The sequence below is a fragment of the Sciurus vulgaris genome (genome assembly GCF_902686455.1).
Source record: "Sciurus vulgaris genome assembly, chromosome: 2".
In the NCBI taxonomy this organism is placed as follows: Eukaryota; Metazoa; Chordata; class Mammalia; order Rodentia; family Sciuridae; genus Sciurus; species Sciurus vulgaris.
The window spans coordinates 146,976,786-147,000,754 of record NC_136462.1 but is presented as its reverse complement, the minus strand read 5'-3'; positions in this window follow the sequence as shown (position 1 = coordinate 147,000,754).

Here is a 23,969-nt window from a genome sequence, read left to right as displayed (position 1 = left end):
CTGTACTGTTGGGGGCTATGCCATGCGAACGACGCCAAGATGGTGCCTGGTAACCAGCCAGAAGTTGTTTTGATCACATCGGTGGTGAGGAAGTCAGTTAACATAAACACACCCACGTGCTTTATCATTGGCCGTATTCAAATAAGTCCATGCACACAACATGTGCACATGTGTTCCCCGAGTGCTCCCCAAGTGCTCCTGCTCATGCCTGCCGGTTTTGACCTTTACTGTGATTGGACAGCTAGCTCTTCGCTTAACTAGCGTTGGCCCTACCCTCCGTCTCAGGGAGGGAATATAAGCCGGCTCTCCTCAAGTGCAGGTGTTCCAGGTTCCTGAATCTTCAATAAACTCCTTCAAATTCAAGAGTCTCACTGCCTGTTCGTCTCCCCACCAAATTGTCTCCGCTGGACAGCGTCAAGTGGTGGCCTATACGGGGAACTCTGCATTCGTCTCCCTTCCCAAGAACCCAAATGGTAAGTAGTGAGGTAAGCTGCAGCCCCTGTCTCTAAGGCAGTTAGGTGCTCAGGATAGCTGACCAGGTAGTGAAGTGCAAAAATAAATAGGATAGTAAATGAGCTCCGGAGTGCGTGTATTTTGTGTTGCTTGTGTGTTTGTACTACTGTTAGTGTGGTCTTTGTTCGTCCTGTATCGAACTTATTTAGCAGCAAAAGATGGGTTCGGAAATATCACAAAATCAGTCTGAAAGGATAATTCAAAAATTATTAGAGGAAAATGGCACACCAGTAAAACAAAAAACTGTAAAATGTTATGTACAGACCCCACAGAGGGTGAGTCCTTGGTTTTTAGAAGAAGGCTTAATGAACGCGTACAATCAGGGGCAATGATTTGATTAGGCCCTAGAATTTAAAATAGTAAAAAATCTTAAAGAGGCAGTCACTACTTATGGGCCCCAAGCTCCGTTTACCGTATGGTGGAATCCATTGCAACACTTCATCTGATTCCTAGTGATTGGGCAAGTATGTGTCGAGCAGTTTTGCATGGTGGACAATATTTAATGTGGAAAGTAAGCAATCAAGAGCTCTGTGCACAGACGGCTCGTAGAAACGCAGCCGCAGTTTTCCATCAATGAAACCTAGATATGTTACTGGGACAAGGACTATACGCTGAACAACAGCAACAAATTATGTATGATCCAGCGGTCTATCTTCAGATAGCTACCGCCGCTGTTAGAGCTTGGAAAACATTACAAGGTCTTGGGGACTTGCAAGGGCAATTATCCAAAGTTATACAGGGCTCAAATGAACCATATGCAGAATTTGTAGACCCTCTGTTACAAACAGCAGGCAGAATGTTTGGGGATTCAGAACAAGCAATGCCTTTAATAAAACAGTTAGCATATGAACAAGCTAATAAATGGTACAGGGAAGCAATTAGGCCATGGAAAAATAAGGATCTCAATACCTATTTAAAAATATGCAGAGATATTAATGAGTCAGCTATACAGGATCAAGTACTAGCAGCTGCTTTCACCCAAGGAGTAGCTCAAGCTATGGGGTCCAAACCCAAAAGCTGTTTTTCATGTGGACAGCCAGGACATTTTAAAAGGGATTGTCCAAACCCAGGTCATAGTACACACAAAAAAATACCCAGAGTATGTCCAAGATGTAAAAAAGGAAAACATTGGGCAAGTGAATGTAAATCTGTAACTAAGATTGAAGGAAAACCACTCCCAAAAAATGAGATGAGGGGCCCTCAGGCTCGGGTCCCACAAATATTTGGAGCCCTGAAGGAAGGACAGCCAGCAGCGGATCCCATCAGAGTGATTCCTCGAACCCATTATCCATTAATTCCCTCATCAGACATACAACAGGAAGCTCAGGATTGGACCTCTGTGCCATTGTCAGAGCAGTACTAACTCCAGAAATGGGGGTTTAATTAATACCTACGGGTATCTATGAATCTCTTAAATCGGGGACAGTAGGTTTACTATCAGGGCACACTTCTGCTGCCCTAAGAGGACTCCATATAACACCAGGAGTAATTGATCCAGATTATGAGGGAGAGATAAAAATAATGGTCAGTTCCCCAAAAGGTATTTCTGTTATAAGTCAGGGGGATAGAATAGCACAAAACTTCCATGTTAACGCTAACACTCTTCAAAAACGTTTTAAATTGACTAAAGAACAAGCTAGAAGTATTGTCAAAAATTGTCAACATTGTGTCACTTATCTCCCAGTACCTCAAAATGGTGTTAACCCTAGAGGATTACAAGCCAATCATATATGGCAAATGGATGTTACTCATATGCCAGAATTTGGAAAGATTAGATACATGCATGTGTACATAGATACTTATTCAGGATTTATTATGGCCTCTTTACAGTCAGGTGGAAAAACAAAAGATACTATAAATCACTGCCTATAGACCTTTTCTATTCTGGGCGTTCCAAAAACAATAAAAACTTACAATGGTCCAGGCTATACATCCTTAACCTTTAAACAGTTTTGTTCTACATTTAGTATATATCATGTCACAGGTATTCCTTATAACCCCAAGGGACAAGGAATTATAGAAAGAGCTCATCTAACCATTAAGACCTTATTAATAAAACAAAAAGGGGGAATAGGGGAGTCATATCCACCTAAAAACAGATTATCCATAGCCCTTTTTACCTTAAAATTTTAAAATTTGGATAAATCAGGAAAATCAGCAGTGGATCAACATGCTGCAGTTGACACTGACATAAAGCCACAAGTTTTATGGAAAGATGTTGTAACAGGAGAATGGAAAGGACCTTCCCCGGTCTTGATTTGGGGAAGAGGGCACGTGTGTGTATTTCCACAGGAAGAAAAAACGCCAATTTGGATTTCAGAAAGGCTAATCCGAGCAGTTAAAATGGTTCATCAAGATGCAGCCGAGCCCTCTGAGGATCCTGCCGCTACTGATGATGGTGGTGAGTTTCGTCCAGGGTGAACAGTTCTGGACAATAGTCAAGGTATTGCCTTAACTGGTTCCAGTCTCTCAAAATGGTGCAGTCTTTCCTCAGTTCTTTTCCACTAATGAATCCACTGGGCAGGCTACCCTTAGGTACACACCACCATTGGTCTCGAAATTTACCCTAAATTTATCACTAAAGAATACATTATGCCTCACCTTTAGCAATGGCACACCTTGTATACAATTGATTAATCGTACTTTGGCAGGTATTACCTTAAATAAAGAAAACAACTCCAATACAAATGTCACCAGTTACATGCCCAAAGCTATTAGTAATAAGACTGATTTTCATATCCATTGGTATGGCCATCGCCAGTCCTTCAAAAGGCCTATTACTTGGCCTCCTTTATGGGAAGCTTATCAGCACCTAGGACCTGATAAAAAGGTCTCCAGTAATTTGGCTTTTGGACCTTGGTATTTACCTAATCAAATATATATCACATCTCAAAGTACAAAAGATTTTATAGAAAATTTGGAATATAAAGGTAATTTCAACCTCTTATCCATCTGGTCCTTATGCGGGCCTAAGGTATGTACGGATATAAGCCCCCTGGCTTTTGTAAAAGGAGGGTCTATAAGTAAAGGAAAGTGCACTGATCAAAAGATTAATGGAGTTAATATTGAAATATGTAGAGAGAGTGAAACAATTGTTTTTTCATATACTCCTGTGTGCCTAGCTCTCTCTTTACTTTTTGTGACTTCTAATGAGAACTTCTCTAGACAGTTATCTTCACAGATCGCACAACAATGGACAGATAGATTCGACGAGCTAGTAACAAGGCTTTGACAACAAATCCTCACCATAAACGCCACTAAGGTGGAAGTCAAACCGGGAGAACTTATCACAGGAGCATTAGATAAACTAACACAATTTGGCACCAAATTTGGGGGACTCTTAAGTCTCACACTAATAAGCTTGGGTGTGCTTGTGTTAATTCTACAAACGCCTCAGAACCAGTCAACAGGCTCATAATGTGATCATAAAACAGGCCATGGCTGCCCTTGAAGCAGGACAATCTCCCAACATATGGCTTAGTATGCTGGATCGGTAGTCAAAGACGGGTACCCACGGGAAAACACTGTACCAACCTAAGACAGAAGGGCCAACCCTGCTTTGGTATTCTTTGATGATGGGTAAGGACAGGATGTTGATTCCCGGGACCTAAGACAGACACGATCCCTGCCAGCTTCATTTTCATTTCATATAAGGAAGGGGGAGATGTTGGGGGCTATGCCATGCAGACTACGCCAAGATGGTGCCTGGCAGCCAGCCAGAAGTTGTTTTGATCACATCCGCGGTGAGGAAGTCGGTTAACATAAACACACCCAGGTGCTTTATCATTGGCCGTATTCAAATAAGTCCACGCACAACAACGCGTGCACATGTGTTCCCGAGTGTTCCTGCTCATGCCTGCCGGTTTTGACCTTTACTGTGATTGGACAGCTAGCTCCTCGCCTGATCTTTGCTTAACTAGCGATGGCCCTACCCTTCGCCTCCTGGAGGGAATATAAGCCGTCTCTCCTCCAGCGCCGGTGTTCCAGGTTCCTGAATCTTCGATAAACTCCTTCAAATTCAAGAGTCTTGCTGCCCATTTGTCTCCCGCGCCAAATTGACTCCGCTGGACGGCCTCACTGTACCACAAGAGAGACTGGCCATTGTGTCTGTCAGAGCCCTGGATCCCAGAAGCTCTGGCTTCTCTAGTGGTTACTTGCAGGGGCTGGGTTACACTTCTCAGGAGAGCAATGAAGTAGATGCTCTATAGAGTTGACTTTGGCCAGTGGGAGATGGGGGCCAGGGAGGGCAGCAAATAAATTCTTTTCCATTCTTCTCCACAAATGAGTGAGAAATAGCAGATCAACCATTAAGGTCTGAAGATGATGTGCAAGTTTGAACAATCATTGCATTAGTTATGAAAAATCCACTTTTTGTTCAATATTCCCATCTCTTTGCCCTCCTTTCCCTGCCTCCATTTCCTTTTGATATTGCATTCCTCAGTCAAGTGCTAGCATATGAACTTCTCCCCCAGGCAGGCTCTTTTCTCCAGGAAATCTGGGGAAAGATCTCACATTGTTGATGTGGTTTTGATGAGGTTGGTGCGTGTGTTGCTGGTGATGGAGGACAGAGCTATGGGTGACGAAGATATGGATGATATTGATAATGACTTAAAAACCTGAAGTGCTGCACCACATAAAGATGTTTTGGGGGCTGGGGACATAGCTCAGTTGGTAGAGTGCTTGCCTTGCAAGCACAAGGCCCTGGGTTCAATCCTCAGCATCGCCAAAAAGAAAAAAAAAAAAGACGTTTTGGTCATCAATAGATGGCATTACAACAGTGATCCCATAAAATAAGTATAATGGAGCTGAAAAATTTCTGTCACATAGAGTCATTGTAGTTACCTTAATGTCATGGTGTAGGACATTTGTTACTTATATTTGTAGTGATGCTGGTATAAACAAATCAACTACTCTGGGGGGTCACATAAAAGTATAGCAATATAATTATGTACAGTACTTAGTACTTGGTAATGATAATAAATGACTAAGTTACTGGTGTATGTATTTACTATACCATGCTTTAAATCATTTTTGTAGCATGTACTCCTACTTATATTTTTAAAAGTTTAGTATAAAACTGTATGTTGTGTCATATAGCAGCTGCCTCATACATCTCATGTTTATCGCATCTCTTGATTTCATCAAGGGCCACACTGATTGACAGACCATCTAGGTTTGTGTGAGTACACCCTATAATATTCACATGATTATGAAATTGCTAAAAACAATTTCTGGACATATCCCCATCAAGTGACACTTGACTGTATAATAAGGACAGTGGCAGCCTTTAAAGTCAGGTTATGGCAGATCAAATTCACTAACATTTAGTGCCCTTCTCTTTGGCTCCCTTCCCTAGGGGAAGATTATGTGTTCCCATACTTTTGAACTTCAGCATGGCCATGTGACTTGCTTTAGCCAATAAAGATACTGTTTGGCCACATTCACTTTCTTTCTACCATGATGAATGGCAATTTCTAGCGGAGGCTGCTCCCTTAGCCCTGTTCTTGGAGCACAGCCATTGCTGAATGATGACAGACATGCAGCATGGGTGGGAAATAATCCCTTGTCACTGAAAGTCAATGAGATTTTAGGTGTTACTACAGCATAATCTAGTATATTCTGACTTACATGAGAGACAAGAATCTGCCTGAGAAATATGCCTTTGTGATACTAGTGAAAACATAAACTACTGCCTTAGAAAGTTATATTCTCACTTAAAACAATTCTGGATGGAGATTTGGCAAGAATTAGTCCATCTTTATCTGGTTGAAGGAGAAATGAGAAAAACTCTTCCTGAGCTGTAGCAACCACCAGGTGATTACATGCTTGTGTGTCTGTGTTGGTGGGCTCTTCATTAGCTTAGAAGTTCTGCAGAGCTTTCAAGAAATGTGCTTCATGTGCTCACAGGCTGCTATGGAGCTCAGGGGAGGAAGACAAGGCTGTCAGGCTGAGGAGTGTGGCGGGGAGGCTTCCAATGTCCTTGAATCCAGCTTGGCTAATGCAATCAGTTATGTGAGGTTGGAGCCTATTCTCTGCCTACCTCCCCCACTAGCCCATAGGGGGTTCCTGCTAATGATTAGCTTGCACCGATTCTCATTAATGTTCTTTATTTACAGGCAGATGAATCAATTATGGAAGGCCCGGTTTCCTCTTTCTCAGTCAGTTTTGTATTTAGTTTCTGTCTCCTGGTGTTCTGGGCAGAGTGTTGGATCCCCCGCCCTGCTCAGGGAGGTTAGTCTGGAAGGAGTAAGGAGGGTGTATATATTGGTGGGGGCATGGGGTGTACAGGACAGAAGTTGGCTTCATTAGGAACAGTTGAGGGGTGGAGACTTGGAAGGGAATGATCTAATTGAGTTTGCACCCTCCTTCTGTCTGCGCCTCACCCAGAATATGTAAATTCTGATTAAAACCAGGAGCTGGGAGAGACAGTGTTCTCTGTGGAGGACTGTTGTGCTCCCTTGCTAGCAGAAATAAGCACAACTTAGGCTGCGTTCAGAATGTGGGCCTGCCTAAAGGCATGTACTTATGCTCCTTGACCTACATTTTCTTTGTCTTTGTACAGGGGGAGTGTGTGTGTGTGAGGAGACTCCTGTAGTCAGCATTTACTGAGCACCTACTATGTTCTATTCTATTACGGAATGGAAACACCTGGAAAAAAGGCAATCATGACCTTATTCCATCACAGTGTAGTGAGAAAGACAAAGTTTGAACAAGTAAGGACAAATTAAGGCAGTTTCAGCTGTGGACCTCACCTGGCCCAGATGGTCAAGAAAGAATTGTTTGAGACCTGAGACTGGATAGCAATTAGCAGTAGTGAATGCATATTTATTTACATTATTCTGGGGATAGAACCAAGGGACTCACACATGCTAAACCATTCTCTGGCACTGTGTCACATCCCAGCCCCTAGGAAACACATTTATACAAACTATGGATTTGTATACAGGTGCAGATACATGCATATGCACAGGTGTACACAAAAAGTAAAACCCTAGGTAACTGAGTAAATAAATTAGTCCATGGAGAAAATTTTTCCATATTGGCAAGTTTATAACCCATTAAGTACCACATGATTTTTATTGCCAACAAATTAGATGTAGATTTTTAAAAAATTAATTTTATGTTTCCCCATCCTGCTAAACAGTCTAAGTATCGCTTTCTTCACATTACAGGGTCTTCTCTGTGAATGTCATGACTGTATAATGCTGGAGTGAGTGCTTCCTTGGGATTTACTTGGGGGTGTATAATAATTTTTTTCCACAGAGATGGCTTCAGCATGCTTTGCTTTTTGAGTTCTTGTGTCTGCTTTTTATAGTTTGCTGTCTCTTTCTATGCTCTCAGGCTGTCAACTGTCACTTCCTGCAGCTGTCAGAGCCTGGCTTTCATAGGGCTCACCACTATCAGCATCTGCCCCACCCCCCAACACACACACATACACACTCTCTCTCTCTCTCGCTCTCTCGCTCTCTTTCTCTCTCTCTCTTTCTTTCTCATGCACTCATACACTCAGTGATTGCACTGTAATCAGGAATTGTTTGGGAGTCAGTTGACTTGGCTTATCTAATCTGTAAAGCAGCCTTCCTGAAAGTGCAGCCCCTGGCCCAGCAGCATTAGCTTCACCTGGGAACTTGTTAGAGATGCCAAATCTTGGGCCTTGTCCCAGACCTGCTGAATCAGAATCTCTGGGGGTGGGATCAGTGATCTGTATTTAACAAGCTGTCCTGGTGATTCAGATGTCCCTAATTTTGAAAAGCAGGGCTGTAAGGAAGAGTAAATAGGGCCCAAGGGAGGGCTGTTGTGCAAGCTGAATGTGTCTTGGAGCAGCAACCACAACCTATGTCCTGTTCAATCAAGGGGCTTATGTTCCTTTCTGGGTTCTGGGCTGTGTTCAGGGTGACTGGATTGTCTCAGGATAGCTGAGTTGTAGGAAGGTGTGATGCTACATGTACATGTGAGCCTGGTATGTATAGAGAAAGACTAAAGAATAGACAGACAGAAAAAGCCAGGGCCCAGAAAGAGATGTGTCTTAGGCTGTCCTACTCTTAGCAGGACATTGGTAGCTCCAATGTCTTGATTTCAGAACTCTGACCTGAACCCTCCATCTCAGCATCCCGGCGGTCTTCAGGTGGCAGAAGAGTCAGTCTCCCAGTTCTCGTTCTCCCACATTTGACTAGTGCCTGAGGTCCAGGCTGGGTGTCAGGAACCCTCAGAGAGGCACCAGCTGGTAGTGATACTGCCAGAGACTCTCCAAACGAGGTTCTTGGGAAGGACAGCTGGGATATGTGTGGGAGCCTCAGAGATGCATGGATTTGGGTTTGTAAACATGGGCCTGTTAAATTTAGGGTGGGCCACGGGCCTAGGAGAGCTCCGTAGCATCATTTGGCAACTGCTGCACATTTTGAGTGGTTTTAAAACATTGCTTATTCCTTATATAGTAGGAGGCCTGTTTTAGCACAGCTTGTCGTCAGAGGGGAGGAGAGAGGAGGGCGTTGGCACTGGGTGAACACCCACTGTGTGCCAGGTGCTTTGCATAAACCATCTCATTTCTGCAGCCCTCCCCCAAGAGCTGGGGCTTATTCGCTCTGCTTTATAGCAGGGCACTGATAGCAAAGCTCTGGGTCCCAGAGGGGTCAGTTACTAAAGTTGAATCCTACCCAGCTCTGGCGCATAGCATGTTTTGTGAATAGGGGAGAGTGGGTAAGTGGCAGATGATGTGGTAGTGGTGAGGACTCTCTTCCAACAGTGGGAGCAGGAGGGCATGCTTTTGACACAATCTTGGACACTGGGTTGAAGACTCCTTATGATTGACTTGCCCAGTGATTCTTCACATCACTTGCCAGAAAGAGAGATTTGCCTAACATGGATCCTATGAAATGCTCCCCAAATTTCAAGGCCCTGTCGGGCAAATCAGTTTGGAGATTGTCTTACTGAATTCTAGGTCAAGCGTGGTGGTCCCAGTGGCTTGAGAGGCTGAAGCAGGAGGATTATGAGTTCAAAGCCAGCCTCAGCAATTTAGTTAGCTCCTAAGAAACTCAGCAAGACCCTGTCTCTAAATAAAGTCCAAAAAAGGGCTAAGATGTGGCTCAGTGGTTAAGCGCCCCTGAGTTTAATACCTGGTACTAAAACAAAACAAAAAGCTGTATTCTACTCTTTGAGATTGATTCAGATTATATTAAGCAGACATTCAGAACCAGGAGGAGATACTTAAGAGATCTATTGCAATGAATTGGCTTACATGATTGTGGGGGCTGTTTAGGCAGCTCTGAAGTCTCACAGGAAGGCTGAACTCTTGGGGATGGAGTGAAGCTGCTGTCTGCAGGTGGAATTTCTTCAGGGAAATTTCAGTTCTGCTTTTAAGATCTTTAAACCCATCAAATCAGGCTAACCCAGATTATCTAGGATAATCTCCCTTACTTAAAATCAAGTGATTATGGGGTTTAATCACATCTACAACACTTAGATGAGTGTTTGAAGTTGGCATTGAAAATTGATGATCACACCTGTTATGGTTTGGATCTTAAATTCCCCCAAAGGCCCATGTGTTGATAACTTAGTCACCAACCTGCGGTGCTATTGGGAGGTGGTGGAACCCTTGAGATGTGGGCCTGAATGGAAGGCATGCCCTTGAAGGGGATATTTGTACTCCACCCCTTCCCTTTTCTCTCTTTGCTTCCCGGCTGCCATGAGATGAGCAGCTTTGCTCCACCCCTTCCGCCATGATGTGCTGTGCTGCCACAGGACAGAGCAACATGGAACTGAAGCAACCACGGTCAACTTCTGAAACCATTAACCAAAACAAACCTTTCCTCATTTAAATAGGTTTATCTCAGGCATTTTTTCACAGTGATGGAGAGATGACTGCATAACAGCAATAAATACACTGAGAGCCCTGTACAAAATATGTTGAGAACAGGGTGATGTCTGTGCAGCTAACTATCTTAATCACCAGAATACAGGCAGTTGCGACTGCACCCTCAAGAGCCAATACAGGACAAACAGGACTGTTGGGCCCCTATGCTTATCAAGGTTGTTAAGAGATATTTGTCTGAGGAATGTGCAGCTGCCTGGAAACCTCATCTATCAAGGACAGGGGTGCCTAGCCTCGACTCATCTCCTGCATTGTTCACCCCTTCCCTCCTCCCTTCTTCCTCTAGGACCGTTCAGTTCTGGCAGGACCCAATGAGAATCAAATAGATTGGTGGGACCCAACCAGAGGAGGACTAATGTTTAGCTGTTCAAATGTTAATCAATAATGTACAGGTCTTTGTGTGTGAATGCTTGGAAATCTCTTAAATAGAGGGCTTTCTCGCTGCTCGAGGCCACTCCCCACTCGGGCATTGCAATGGTCTGAGAGGCTGGTTGCGGTCCAGGCTTGAGCTTGCAATAAAACTTGGTTGTGTGTCTTGCATAACTGTGTGTGCACTTTGACTCTCTGGGGATCAGTCGATATCGGGGACCAGTCGATATCGGACCCTAACAAATACATCTTGATTTTATTGAATTCATTGCTTTTTAAAGTTGTTTGAATGATACCCACCCCTTCACACACACACACATTCCACATCGCCCACAAGAGTATGACCAGTGTTCCTCAGGACACTTTGGATATTTCTGGCCTGAGCTTTCTCTCCCTATCTGTTCAATCTTTGGTGGGTGTAGGTCAAGGTTTGTCCATTTGGCCCTATTGATATTTTGGGGCAGATAATTCTTTGTTGTGGGGCCTGTTCTGTGTATTGTAGGATATTTAGCAGTATCTCTGGCCTCTACCCACTAGATGCCGGTAGCATCTCTCCTTTCCAGCTGTGGTAACAAATATGTGAAAGAACCCCTATTAAGAGCCACTAATGTAGAGGAAGAAGCTGTGGGGCAGCACAGGGGCTTTGTGGGTCGGCAGTCTGAGTTTGAACCATACCCCTATGTTATTTTATTCACGTACATCCTGTCATGTTCCAAAAGGATCTGAGCAGTTAAGTTTGTCATTTAATTGCTCTGTGGGGGAAGTTATTTTACTGTGTGAGCCTCAGTTTTCACTTCTACAAAATGGGATTGATGGTAGGGCTTCTCTTGTCATGTTACTGAGGCACCCATTGAAGGTGTGCAAGGTACCTATATCTCAGCAGTCATTCCGTCTGTGTTAGTTCCTTGGCCTTCTGAAAGGGGAACTGAGTCTTACAATTAGGCTTTCAAGGGCATGGTAGCAAAGTGGAATTAGCCATCACCTGTTCCACACCCTAGATAGGACCTGCCTCGCACCTGCCCTGTCTCAAGAGCTCCAGGCAAGGATAGTTCTACATCCTTTATTGCTGGGTCTGGAGAGAAGCACTGAGGGCTCAGCATGCCCCAGGCACCTCTCCAGGTCTTTTCTGTGGGCTGCTCAGGTCTGCCCTTCCCTGCAGGCTGAAGATTTATGAATGGCGTGCCCCTGAGCAGCTTGAGGTTGGGCCTTGCCAGGAGCCTTATTAATGGGCTTTCATCTAGCACTTTAGGTTTGTGAGCTCTCTCTGTTCCTCTGGTTCCTGGCCGGATGTGGGGAGGTACACCACCTCAGCTAAATCTTCCTCTTGACTTGGCAGAGTGGGTGAGCTACATACCGTCCTTCTGGGCTCCATTGGGATCAGAACCCACAGCCCTCTTTCCTTCTCCCACACTGCCTCTTGGCCCACTGGACTGTCCTATGAAGGGGAGCATATAGTCTATAGCCATCCTCTGCAGTCAGGATGGTGACCCAGTACTGCCTCAGGCTGTGGGGAAGCCGTAAGCTCATGGCCCACAAATGATGGAAGCAGGAGACCGGATGCAAACCTCGGATCAGCAAGCTTTCCTTTATTCTGCAGCAAGGCCCATCCATCAGGCACGGGCGGCGGTGGGGATGCATTTTCTGGGTATGGAGCTGGCCCCTGAGTTACAGAAGGAGTCTAGGTTTTATAGTATCATTGGAGGATGTGCAGTTTGAATAGTCAGGGGCTAGTTGTACAGGTTAGAACTTTAACTTAGGAAGGTAGTTGTAAAAAGTTTGAAACTCATTATTATCTGGAGAGATAGGAGTCCAGATCCTGAGGGATGAGTAATTCAAATCTTGCCCATTGCTTTTCTTTTTCTGGGATCCATTATTTCCCAGAGTTTCAATATTTGCTGTGCCTCCATTTAGGGCTAATTTGCAATGGGGGAAGGTCAAAGTCCAGGGCCCAGCATTTCAGTATTTGCCTTCTTCCTTCAAGATGCCCTGGGGTTGGGAAGGGATAAATGTTTGCTTTTGGTGGAGATGCTGGGGATAAACCCAGGAAGGGATGAAAGTTTACCTTTTCCCCTCAGGGCCCATTGTTATTGGGAAAGGATGTACTGGGAGAGGTTTAATGTTTGGCTAATTTCCCTTCCCTCCTCCAGAGCCACATTGTCCCTCTGTTTTACTTGGGGAGCTGTCTTGTAGGAATATTATTTTCCATAACCCTTCAGAAGCTGAGAATACCCATCTTGGGCCAGAAGCTTTGGGCTCTAGGTATTGACGTTCCTCAGCTAGATGGCCTGGGGGAGCCACTGAACCTCTGAGCCTCACTTTCCTCATCTGTTATATGGGAGCCACAGTGATCTCACAGGATGGTTGTGAGTATTACTGAGATCCAGTTCTGAGAGGGGCTCTCTCGTTCCTTTCCCCAGTGCCCAGCACATGGCCTAACAAGGATCAGACCCTCCTTATTGTGTGGGTAGCATAAACTGCAAAGCCTCAAAGAGTGGAGCTGGGTCACTCAGTCACCTCAGGGTAGAGGCTTCAGAAAGGCTTCTGACCCATTCTTCCAAAGAACATCATCTTCTCAGCGAGAGGGGAACTTTTAAGGAGGAGCCTCTGTACTAGCCCCTCACACCTTGGAAGCCAGTTGTGCCAATGCCAGTAAAGAGGGTGGAGGAGAATTGCCTCTCTTGGTATTTCTTGACTATTAATCATTTATCAGTAAAGGAACAAATCCAGACTTGCTTCTTCCCAAACAGTGGCCTGAAGTGACCACCTCAGGGTCTCCTGAGAAGTTTGTAAAAATACTGATTTTAAGGTTCACCCCAAGACTCATGGGATCAGGAATGTCAGTGTTGAGGTCCTGAAATTTGGTCATAACAAGAGCCCTGGTTGCTTCCAATGCAAGGACAGGCCTAGGTTAGGCTGTCTGGACCCTACCTGAAGGGACCCTGCAGGGTTACAGGGTTTACCCCGCTGGTGATCTCATTAGTTTTGTGGGGAGGCAGGGCCTGATCCCTTTGAAGGATGAAGGGCAACACCTAAGGGATGAAGAACATCTTCCACTGGGATCATAGTGCCTGGGAGGTCTTCTTGCTCCACTTTCAGCAATCCTGCCAGGGGACTGGAGGCTGTGCATTAGAGCTCTGGGTACCTGTTTTCTTCATTTTTGATTCAGCCTGTTAGATAAGAAGAGCCCTGAAGTCCCCTCCAGCTCTGACATGCTGTGCTTTCAAGGAGAGGAGCTCCAGAGAACTGAGGAGTAGCAGCTCATCTCTGCCCTAGGGTAGCTGAGCTCTTGGTAATGCAAATGTGTTGATCCTAGAGGGCAGGGCAGAGCTGTAGACTCGTACTGTCACCACATCCAGCCATGAAATTCCAGGATGTGCCTGGTGGTCTTGAGCTAAGATGGGATCCCAATTATCTTCTTCCTAAATTCCCAATCCCTTGATATGCTGCCCTCTGCATCCTTTCTTGAAAACTGTTGAGCTATTGAGTAGTTATCAGTCTAAGAAAGATATTTCAGATCATATGTGTGGTAGAATTTTTGGGCATTCCTTTTCAATGCTGTGCTTTGCAGACCCCACCAAACTCTCCTGGGCCATTTCTTCATTTGGCACACATTGGATAAACACCCACTCCAGGAACATCAAAGTCATAGTCTTTTAGCCCCAAGAAGCTGTAGTCTGGAGGGAAAGGAGACAGACACACAAACCAAAGAAAATTTTGTAATACAGACAGCTGTCTAATGACAGACATGTGCCCAGGGGCCCTAGTGTCCTCGTTGGGGACGCAGCTGGAGATGTAGGCAGGACCATTTCCAGGCTTCTCTGCCAAGGAGATGGACTTAATTTGAGCTCAGTCTCTCCATCCCACATCCAGCATTCCCTGGTTTGACTGAGACCTCCAATTCCACCAACCAGTTCTAGGTTCTGAGTTGGAGGTGTAGAACCTTGAACTCATGGGGGCCAGACCTGCCCTTCCAGTTGCACCTCTTCAGGTCCCTAGTAAGCAGCCACTGCATTAGTTGGAACTACACTTCTCTCTGCTGAAGATGAGCATTGTCACCCTCCACCTCCTTGGTCCAACACAATTCTGGCCTCTGAAGGATCCCTGGGGGAAATGAACACAGAGGAGCCTAGCAGTTTAAAAGCCCTCTAATTGCTCTGCTGCTTTCTAGCACAATTCTGGTCTTCCCAAGTTAAAGAAAGTTTTCAAGGCCCCAGAAATAGCTCAGGTGCCAAGAACTTCTGGAGATCTGACTAGGGCTGCAGAGGGGGGAGGAAGCAGAGGAGGAAGAGTGGGAAGAAAGGAAGGAAAAGGAGGAGAAGGAGGAGAAAAGATGTTTTCTGCAGGATCCCCAGAAGTCTCCAATCCCTGTCAACCCATGGGGCCAGGAAAAGAGGCCTCTGGGATATAGGGAAAAGAAGTTCTGGGAATAGAAAATGTAAAGAAAGAGGACTTGGCCAAATTTTTTCTGGGACTTGGGGTTTTCTTGGCACATTCAAAAATATTTATTGAGTGTCTGCAATCTGCCCTAATCTAGAGGATAGGGATCCATCACTGAGCAGAGCAGACTGGGACCAAGTTCTTGCCAAGCTCACACCCTAGTTGGGGGGACACAAAAGAAACACATAAGCAAGTATTTATGTGGAATATATTAGATGAGTGAGTTCTTGGAAGAAAAATAAAACAAAATTAGGGGTTAGAAAAATAGGGGAGGATGGTGTTAGATAGGTGGCCCAGGGTATATTTCCAGAAAGTGAACTTGGCTCTGAAGTTGTGAAGAGTAAAGGACTGAAGGAGGCAGGTGACTGGGAGAGGGAAGGAAGGGCAGTGGCCCCAATTTGAGAATGTCCTCTGTCTACTCAAAGAATAGCATTAGGTTTAGTGAGGCTGGGGGTGGTGGGAAAGGTGAGTATCGGAGACTAGAAATGGAAATGGGGGTCGGGAGAGAGCACCTGATCCTAAGGGGCCTCATGCAAGAGATTGGTGTGAATGGAGGAGCTGCTTGTGGATTTGGGATGGCAGTTAAAGGAGCTCCCAGCATGGCTTCTGTTTTCTTACTGAAGCATGTGGTGACATCAGGGACTGAGAGTGAGGGGATCCTTGGGGAGCAGGGCATGAGGGAAGTGCATGGGAAGAAAAACATGAATTTGACAGAGAAGAGAGGCAGAAATTTCTAGAAAAACATGCTAGGATTGCTGGGCAGTGTTCAGGGCCCTTTGTGGTATGAGATTTTGAATTTAAAGGAAAGCCAACTTCATTGTGTGACTTTCTATTGTGTGACCTGACAGCTGGTCACAGGGCTAGGTAGTATGTGAAGGGCACATGGACATACACATGCCCTTGGGTGGGCAACTGACACCTCTGAAGGAAAACTAAGTCAAGATTACAAATAACAAGAAGTCAGATCAGTAGGAGGCAGTTCAGAGAGGAGGTGTGAGAAGTTTTGTAAAAAGTGAGGTGAAGACTTTGGGGGCAGACAGACCTGGAATCCCAGCCTCCCATCAATGGGCTGGATATTCCAAGGCAAGTCCCAAAAGCTTTCTGAAACTCAAATTCTCTAAATTATAAAATGGGAATAATCCTACTCACTGGATTAGTTATTATTGGAGAACTGGAAGTAGAAGATCTTGTGTGGAAAAGGAATGTAATGAACTGTAGACATTGCTCTTATTATTTAGTGCAAGAGTTGGTAAATTATGGCTGATTCTGTTCTACCACCAGCTTTTATACAACCTATGAGCTAAGCACAGCTCTTACACCCTTAAATAGTTGAAAAAAATCTAAATAGGGAATGATAGTTCATGATATATCAAAAGTATATGAAATTCAAATTTCAGTATCCATAAATAAAGTTTTGTTGGAACATGGCCATCTATGTATACTTGTTTATGTGTTGTCTCTGACTGCTTCTATCTCCACAACTGCAGAGTTGACTATTTAGCTGTGACAGAGACCATATGGCCCAGAAAACCTAAAATATTTACTATGTGGACCTTTACAGAAAAAAGTTTGCCACTCTCTGACTTACAAGAAGGAAGGAGCATTTGAACTGGACACTGAGAACCACTGACCTTGTTTCTGGCCTTGCGTACTGGTTGGGATCACCATGGATGACCTCAGATGGAAGGGTTGGAGGTAATGAGGTCATAGGTCTTAGGTATGTCAGATTATGGGAGATTACTATGCAATGTGAACCCTGTGAGCACAGACAACTCAAGTGAAAGAATGGTTTCCATCATAAACCAATTTCTTTTTGCAGGATGGATGGGAGAGTGTGCTCAAGAGGAATCCTCCCCAAACAAGGGCTATGTGTTCCAGGAGTGAGGTAGGTTCCTGAGCTTGGGTCTTTGAGCTAGTTTTCTGGGAAATAAGATGCAGTGCCCTCTTTTCAAGGCCCCAAAGGCAGATAGGGACAAATAAACATAGGAAAAAAGACATAAGTCATAAGTGTGAATTAGATCACCAGTGACCATGAGCAGTAGGCTCTTTGCTAGGCAGCAACTTCACATTTTTCTCCTATTAACTGATTTCTCTGGTTACTGATCTCTTATTGATTTCTCCAAAGTCTTTGAGGCACCCATGTTCCCTACTTTGCAGAGGGCCCCAACTCTAACCTTAGGAGATCAGGCTGTCTGTTATAAAGTCCTCCAGTCATCCTCCTCCCTCCTTGGACTTTCTTTATTTCCCAGGGGTTCTTCCTACTGGCCTCAAGGAAGAACTGTCCCTTTCTCACCTCAGACTAAGCTTTCCATCCATACTTTGATCTTCTCTCTTCTTGGCTCCTTCAGGGTCTTGCTCTGTTGATGATACATCTTTCTTGTGTTCTCAGTCTTGTGTCCACTGGCATTTTTCCCTGCCTCCTCTTGTTGGGAAGGTGACTAATATTTAATGAATTCCTATTATGTGTCAGCCGACTGCTAGGTGATTGTATATGCTGTTTCATTTGATTCTGACAAGAGCCCTGAGGTAGTGTATTGGTTAGAACTTTTAGTTGCCACTGAAAAAAAAATCCAACTCAAATTATCCTAAACTAAAGAGGAAATTTGTTGATTCATGTCATTGGGAATTTGAAGGATGAACTTCCATCATGGTTAGATGTGGTCCTTAAATAGTGTTGTAAGGAATTTCTCAACTTTTCAATTCTCTTGTGTGTCGGTTTCCTTCTCAGACAGAGGAACCTCATGTGGTGGCAAAAATGGCCACCAAAGTTTTAGACCTGTATTCTACCTTTGTAGCAATTCCCAAGGACAGAAAAGTTCGGCAAAAATCTCAGGGCTGATTATCATTGACCTGGCCTAGTTCATAAGACCTTTCTTGAACCAATCACTGTGGCCAGAGAGTTGCAGTCCTCTCATTGACCAATCCAGGGATAGCTGCCCACTCACAGTAAAGGGGGCATCAGCTCTGTATAAACCATATGTACTAGGAATGAGACTGATCTGGATTCTTCAAAGGAAAATCATGATGTAAACAACAGAAGACAGAATGGTTGCTGGGTGGCAAAAATAATAGTTATCTATTATAGGTAGTTGTTATAATCCCCATATTATAGATGAAGAGACTGTACCTGAAACAGGTTTGTTGTGCCAGGTTACATAGGTACCACCCAGTAAAGATACAGATTCAAGTCATGTGGGACTTCTTTTATGTCTCTTTTTCTTAGTGTTGCCAAAGTACTATAGAAACTGGGAGTAGAAGAGAATAGAGGGGGGAATGTGAGGAGAGAAAACATGGTCTTCTGGAATATCTAGTGAGAGAAAATCCACCAACTGAGGAAATGTCAGATGGACCCAGATGGCTTAGTAGAAGTGTTGGAGATCAAGGAGTCACTAAGGTAGATAACAGAGTCCCAAGCTTGTTCTAGTAAAACTTCATGTCTGGCAAATGCTGTTATCTTGCACCCAAGACAACTGGGCTCAGAGGGCAGTGCTGTGAATACACACAATCCCTGATGTTTTCCAGAATGACTTCAGAGAGCTGGGGAGTCCTATAACCCCAGGGGCAACCCCCACATTGGGATAAACTGACCAAATACTACCTGATCAGATATTTCAGTTCTGTATCCACCTGGAACCTTACAAGGAGAGGAACCCTCTGAGCAAGACCATGAGAGACTGAAGAATTTGCCTGGAGGAAGTAGTTTTCTGCTAATCCAGAAGATCTCAGAGTAAGGTTGTTTTCTGGAAAATTTGGGAATGTTTATGTACACAAATGGAAAGAGGGAAAGCACACAGACACATACTCATTTTGGGGCACTTTATCTGGGGCTTCCAGACAATAATGTGGCAAAATAAAGGCTCTGGGCAAAATTGAGCAGGAGGTGCTAAAACTTAGGGAGTAATGGGAAACACAGGGCCCCAGGAGGGGTGAGTCAATCCAGAAAGGAAAGAATTGAGTCCATGTATGTCAGTACCTCATGGTTCTGATACTGATTCTCTGAAGAGGCAGAGATAGTGACAGAACCTGGCATTGACCCGAAAGAAAATCATGGTTGAATTTGAGGACATCTTAGAAATATGTTTAAGTGTTTGGCTTTTCTTGCATACCCCTAGCTCCATCCAGCTCCTTTGTGTTTCCAATCTGAACTCTTGAGGCTGAGGGAAAATAGACTGAGAATTCATAAGACCAGAATGTCATAGACTTGAAACCTATGGGAACCTGAGAAGCCACCTTGTCCTCACCTAGTGGAAAAATGCTATTGATAGGGCACATTAGATGCTTTATCATTTGAAAAATGCCTTACTTAACACCCAAATCTGCCTCCCAATAATTCCTAAAAATGGCCACAGTTCTGGCAAGACGGAACCTTGTCAGATAACTCTACTCCCCTTTGCAAGTTAGGCCTGGTCTGGGATGTGTCAGCAACGGCAAGTGGTTCAAACAGTCTTTCCCTGTGCGCATGGGCTTGGCGTGTGTTGGGTGGCAACGTGTATTGTTGTGCACTGAGGCAACCCAACTGGTGAGTAAATGAGAGGCTATATTTATCTCCGCCTCCCAGGCCCAGGAGCTCCCGTGCTGTGCTAGCAATGGAAAAAACAAGTATGCAGGGAGATGTCTCACATTATTGTGACAAGTAATTAGGGGATGTGAGATGTTCAGAAATTACTTTATTAGACAAATGCTGCTTATAAACCCCACGCAACAAACACTCCTTGGGAAGTTTGCTTCTGGTCCCAGGACTGCTATTGAAGGAATTCCATCTCCCCAGAGCCAAGGGGCTCTCCTGGTACAGTGTAGGGACAAGATGAACCAATAGTGTCAAGTTTGCAGAAAAAAGTTGTGAACTTGAATCTTTGTTATCTTTGTTCTGTCTCTTTCTAGTTGCATGATCTCAGTCAAGTCAACTTACTCCATTAGGCTGCAGTTTCTAACTCTGTGAAGTGGGGATAATATCTGTTCTCTGCTTCAGGAAGTGTTTTCAGCAGATCTTCCCACCTAAAGGGCGAGAGGGACAAAGAAAAATGGGTGTTACCAGATTCTAGGTATTGGTCTGCCTGTGGAAGTCAGGTCAGTGAAGAAGTGTTTCCAAGTGGGCTTAGACTTTGAGTATCAACTATTGCCAGGCATTGGAACAGGCCCAAGCATCAGAGTTGAACAAGACTTCTCTTAGAGTTGCTTATCATCCCCAGAAAAGACAGATGATCTCAGTACAAGAGCCATTTGAATCAAAAGTCAGAGCATCATAGAGCCAGGAGCAGTGAACTTTTCTGTTATGCACAGGGCCAGAGAGTAAATATTTTAGACTTTGCAAGTCATGTAGTCTCTATTGCAACTGCTCAACTCTGCTGTTAAAGACAACCTTGGATAATACCTAGGGGGCAATACCTGTGTGGCTGTATTCTGATAAAACTTCGGACAATGACATTTGAATTTCACATAATTTTCATGTTAGAACATAATGTTCTTTTGATTATTTTCAAATAATTAAAATGTCAAAATCATCCTTAGCTCAGGGGCCACAGAAAAACAAGTGGGCTAGATTTGGCCCATGGGCCATAGACTGAAGACCCCTGACACAAGAAGCAAGGACATCTGCTCTGGGTACCAGGGAAGGATTTGTTGAGGTGGTAGCAGGGATATGAGTCTCTGAGGATAGGAAGGGTTCTCCTGGGAAAGGGAGGTTGAATCTTCTAAGCAGAGGGAACTGCATGGAGGCATAACTGGGGTACCTTGGGGATGGTGGGAAGTGATTGAATTATATTACAAAGTGGGGAAGTGAAGAGGGTGAGACTGGAGAGAAGGTAAGAGTGAGTTTGGGAAGCCTCAATAAGTCATGAAAAGGAGTTGGGTAAATCCTGAAGGTCATGGGGCTCTGGTGGCAGTTTTTTGACTTTTTAGAAAGGTTCATCTAGTCAAGGGGGACTAGAGAGAAGATGTCTAAGCAGATTTGGAAGATAGCGTATGAGAGTCTAATAGAGGTAGCTGCAGTGGGGACACAGCAAGAAGATAATGGGAGCACAGAGGTGGGGAGGCCATCTCTGAGCTTGCAGATTCCCAGTGTGTAGGTGTGAAGAACCTAAAGTGTGAGAGGGCAGGCATTTTTTTTTTTTTTTGCACTTGGTCACACTGAAGACTCTAGAAGAGAGAACAGCAGAGAGGAGGAGATAGGAGGTGACCAGACCACAGGACGGTGAGTGGTCTTTGACTCCAGGAATCAGTTGAGCTGCTTCTGTGTGGTGTCCTTTTGGAAGTCTGAGCCCCTTCCTCATTGGGAGGATGCTGCTGTCACTCTGGAGGGTGTCCCAATCACATGCACACTGGGTTGTCTTTTCAGAAAAGTACCCATCTAACACCTGGCAAGGCACCTTCCCCAAACTGTTACTTCTATCCCATTTGCCCATTCCTCTACTGCTCAAAGTGACTAGCTTACAGCCCTCACCCCTGTCTACAGAACATATCTGGCTCTCTTGCTGGCGAGGAAGACCCAGTCACCACTGAGCTCCAGGCTTCTCCTTCAAGTCCACCTCATGCCATTCTCAACAGAACTTCTTTTGCCACCCTGGTCTCCTGGTGAGGTGTAGTAGCTCTTTTGCTGAGATTTCTGTCTTTAAATTCAGGAAGATATGTTCCCACACCTATCCCTGTGATGGTGTGTAGAACACGTAACCCTCTGGAAGCTCAGTGCTAAGGGCTGGCAAAACACTTGTTCTAGGTAAAAGGGAAAAGATGGGGCTTCAAAGAGAAGCCAAGGGCATTGAATCCCAAAGCAGAAGATTGTTAGGTAGATGAAAGACCAACAGAAAAGCCAGAGATAATAGAGGCCAGAGATAATGGAAGACACAGAATTCTTAGCAGGTAAGGTGAGTGTGTTGGGGAAATGTTCAAATTATGGAGAAGTCACTCAGAGAGCACCTTAGTCTAGCTTGCTCCTTTGAGGGCTATCATGGCTCTGTGGTAAAAACACCTATTATGGAATGTGTGAGGGCCATGGTTATGTGGTGAGACAGAAGGACTTTGTTTCTCATGGAGGAGTCCTTGTGGGGAATAAAGAACCAGAAAAACTTTGAAAAGTCTTAATTTCTACATTATTTCAGTGATTCCAGGTAACTGCATAACCTGGAGGGGGTGGGTTCTTTCTAACCCTTGTCATAGTAATCACAAAGGTGTAACAGAATAGCCACTGACCATTCACAGTGTACTTTCATGTACATTGTATCACCCAGTCTCCATAATAACCCTGCTTGATGGGCATCCTCACTTTGAAGATGAAAATGCAAGGCTCAAGATCCAATAGGCTCTTCCTAATGGTTGCCACTGTGGCCCACAGGATTACAAGGAAAGCCCCCTTTTAATTGTTTTCTCCTAGCAGAAAGGTACTCTGCTAAAATGTTAACCAGCATACAATTTCAATTAGTTTTTTGTGAAGCTTCTCTTGCAGTAAATGTCAAACTGGGGACCTGAACCCCAGTTCTATGCTCTTTCTAACCACACTTTGTATTGTGACTTAACTGTGGGTATTGTGCACCTGTGGCCTTAGTGAAATTATGAACTCCTTGAGGGCACAGCTTCTATTTCCTGCTCTTACACAGCTCTGCTTCATGCCAGGGACTGGCACCTAGTAAGCACTCAGTCAGCGTTTGCCTGCTTATCTATTTCCTCCTACCCCAAATGCAACCTGCTCCGGCCCTAAGTCATTTCGTATAGGAAGACAAAGTAAGTGCCGCCAGAATTTCTCTCAGTTCTTCTTCCCTTTGGGTGTTTTTGAAGAGTTCCCATAGCTGACCTTGGGAACAGAGATCCAATTCATTCCATTTGGAGCATTTATATCCTGATTACATTCATTCCCATGACACATCTTCTTGGACAATTTAAACTTTGCCTGTTGGGAAGATGGGGGAAGGATGTTGGCTTCCCACAATCCCTCAGGGCTACAGACTCCTGGATGTCAATTTCTCACTTCTGGCCTGGTCTCACTGCCCCACCATGGGGTACTTGCACTTGAGGACAATGTTCATTCTTGCTTTGGGGTACAGGAAGAGCCAGTCTTTGGTAAAAGACATGCAGCCTCAGCATCTCTCTCCCTCCTCACCCCATCCACTTCTGCATATCTTTCTTCCAGCTAATGGTTGTCACCCTGGCAGAAAGGGTGCTTCTGGGACCCGGGGAGGCCCTGTCTTCCAAGTTCTCTCTCCTAGCAGGAGGGCATTGCGTTTGCTAATAGGTGTTAAATGGGAGCATCAAATTTTAATCAGTTTCTTAATGGAGTCTGGGGACCAGGAGGAGTTCTCAGGTCCTGCATTATGCTGCTTTCTAGAGCCAAACTAGATGCTGTGAGTGGGAAGGTGGAATGGGCAGCTTCGGTCACAGCAGGAGATACCGGAAGATGGGGTGGTGCTTGGCCACTTCCATCTAGGACCAAAGGTGGCACAGCTCAATTGGCCAGTGTCATCATTGTGACTATTCATGGTGACCCATCCATGACTGTTGGCTTCTGCTTGGTGAGAAACAGTTCTGGCAACAAATGTGAACATGGGAATCAGACAGCCCTGGTTCATAATCTGGGATTTTCAAGTCAAGTAGATGACTGTGGACCATTTCCTTGCTGTGGTAGCTCATTATCATAATGGTCCACAATGAATCAGGCCTCCCTGTGTCCTCATCCTTTTGCAACAAGATGTTGCCATTCTTTCCATTAAGAGGCAGAGTACATATCTCATCTCTGTGATACTGGGTTGGCGGGTAGCTTCACTGGCCAAAAGAACATGGCAAAGGTGTTATTGGG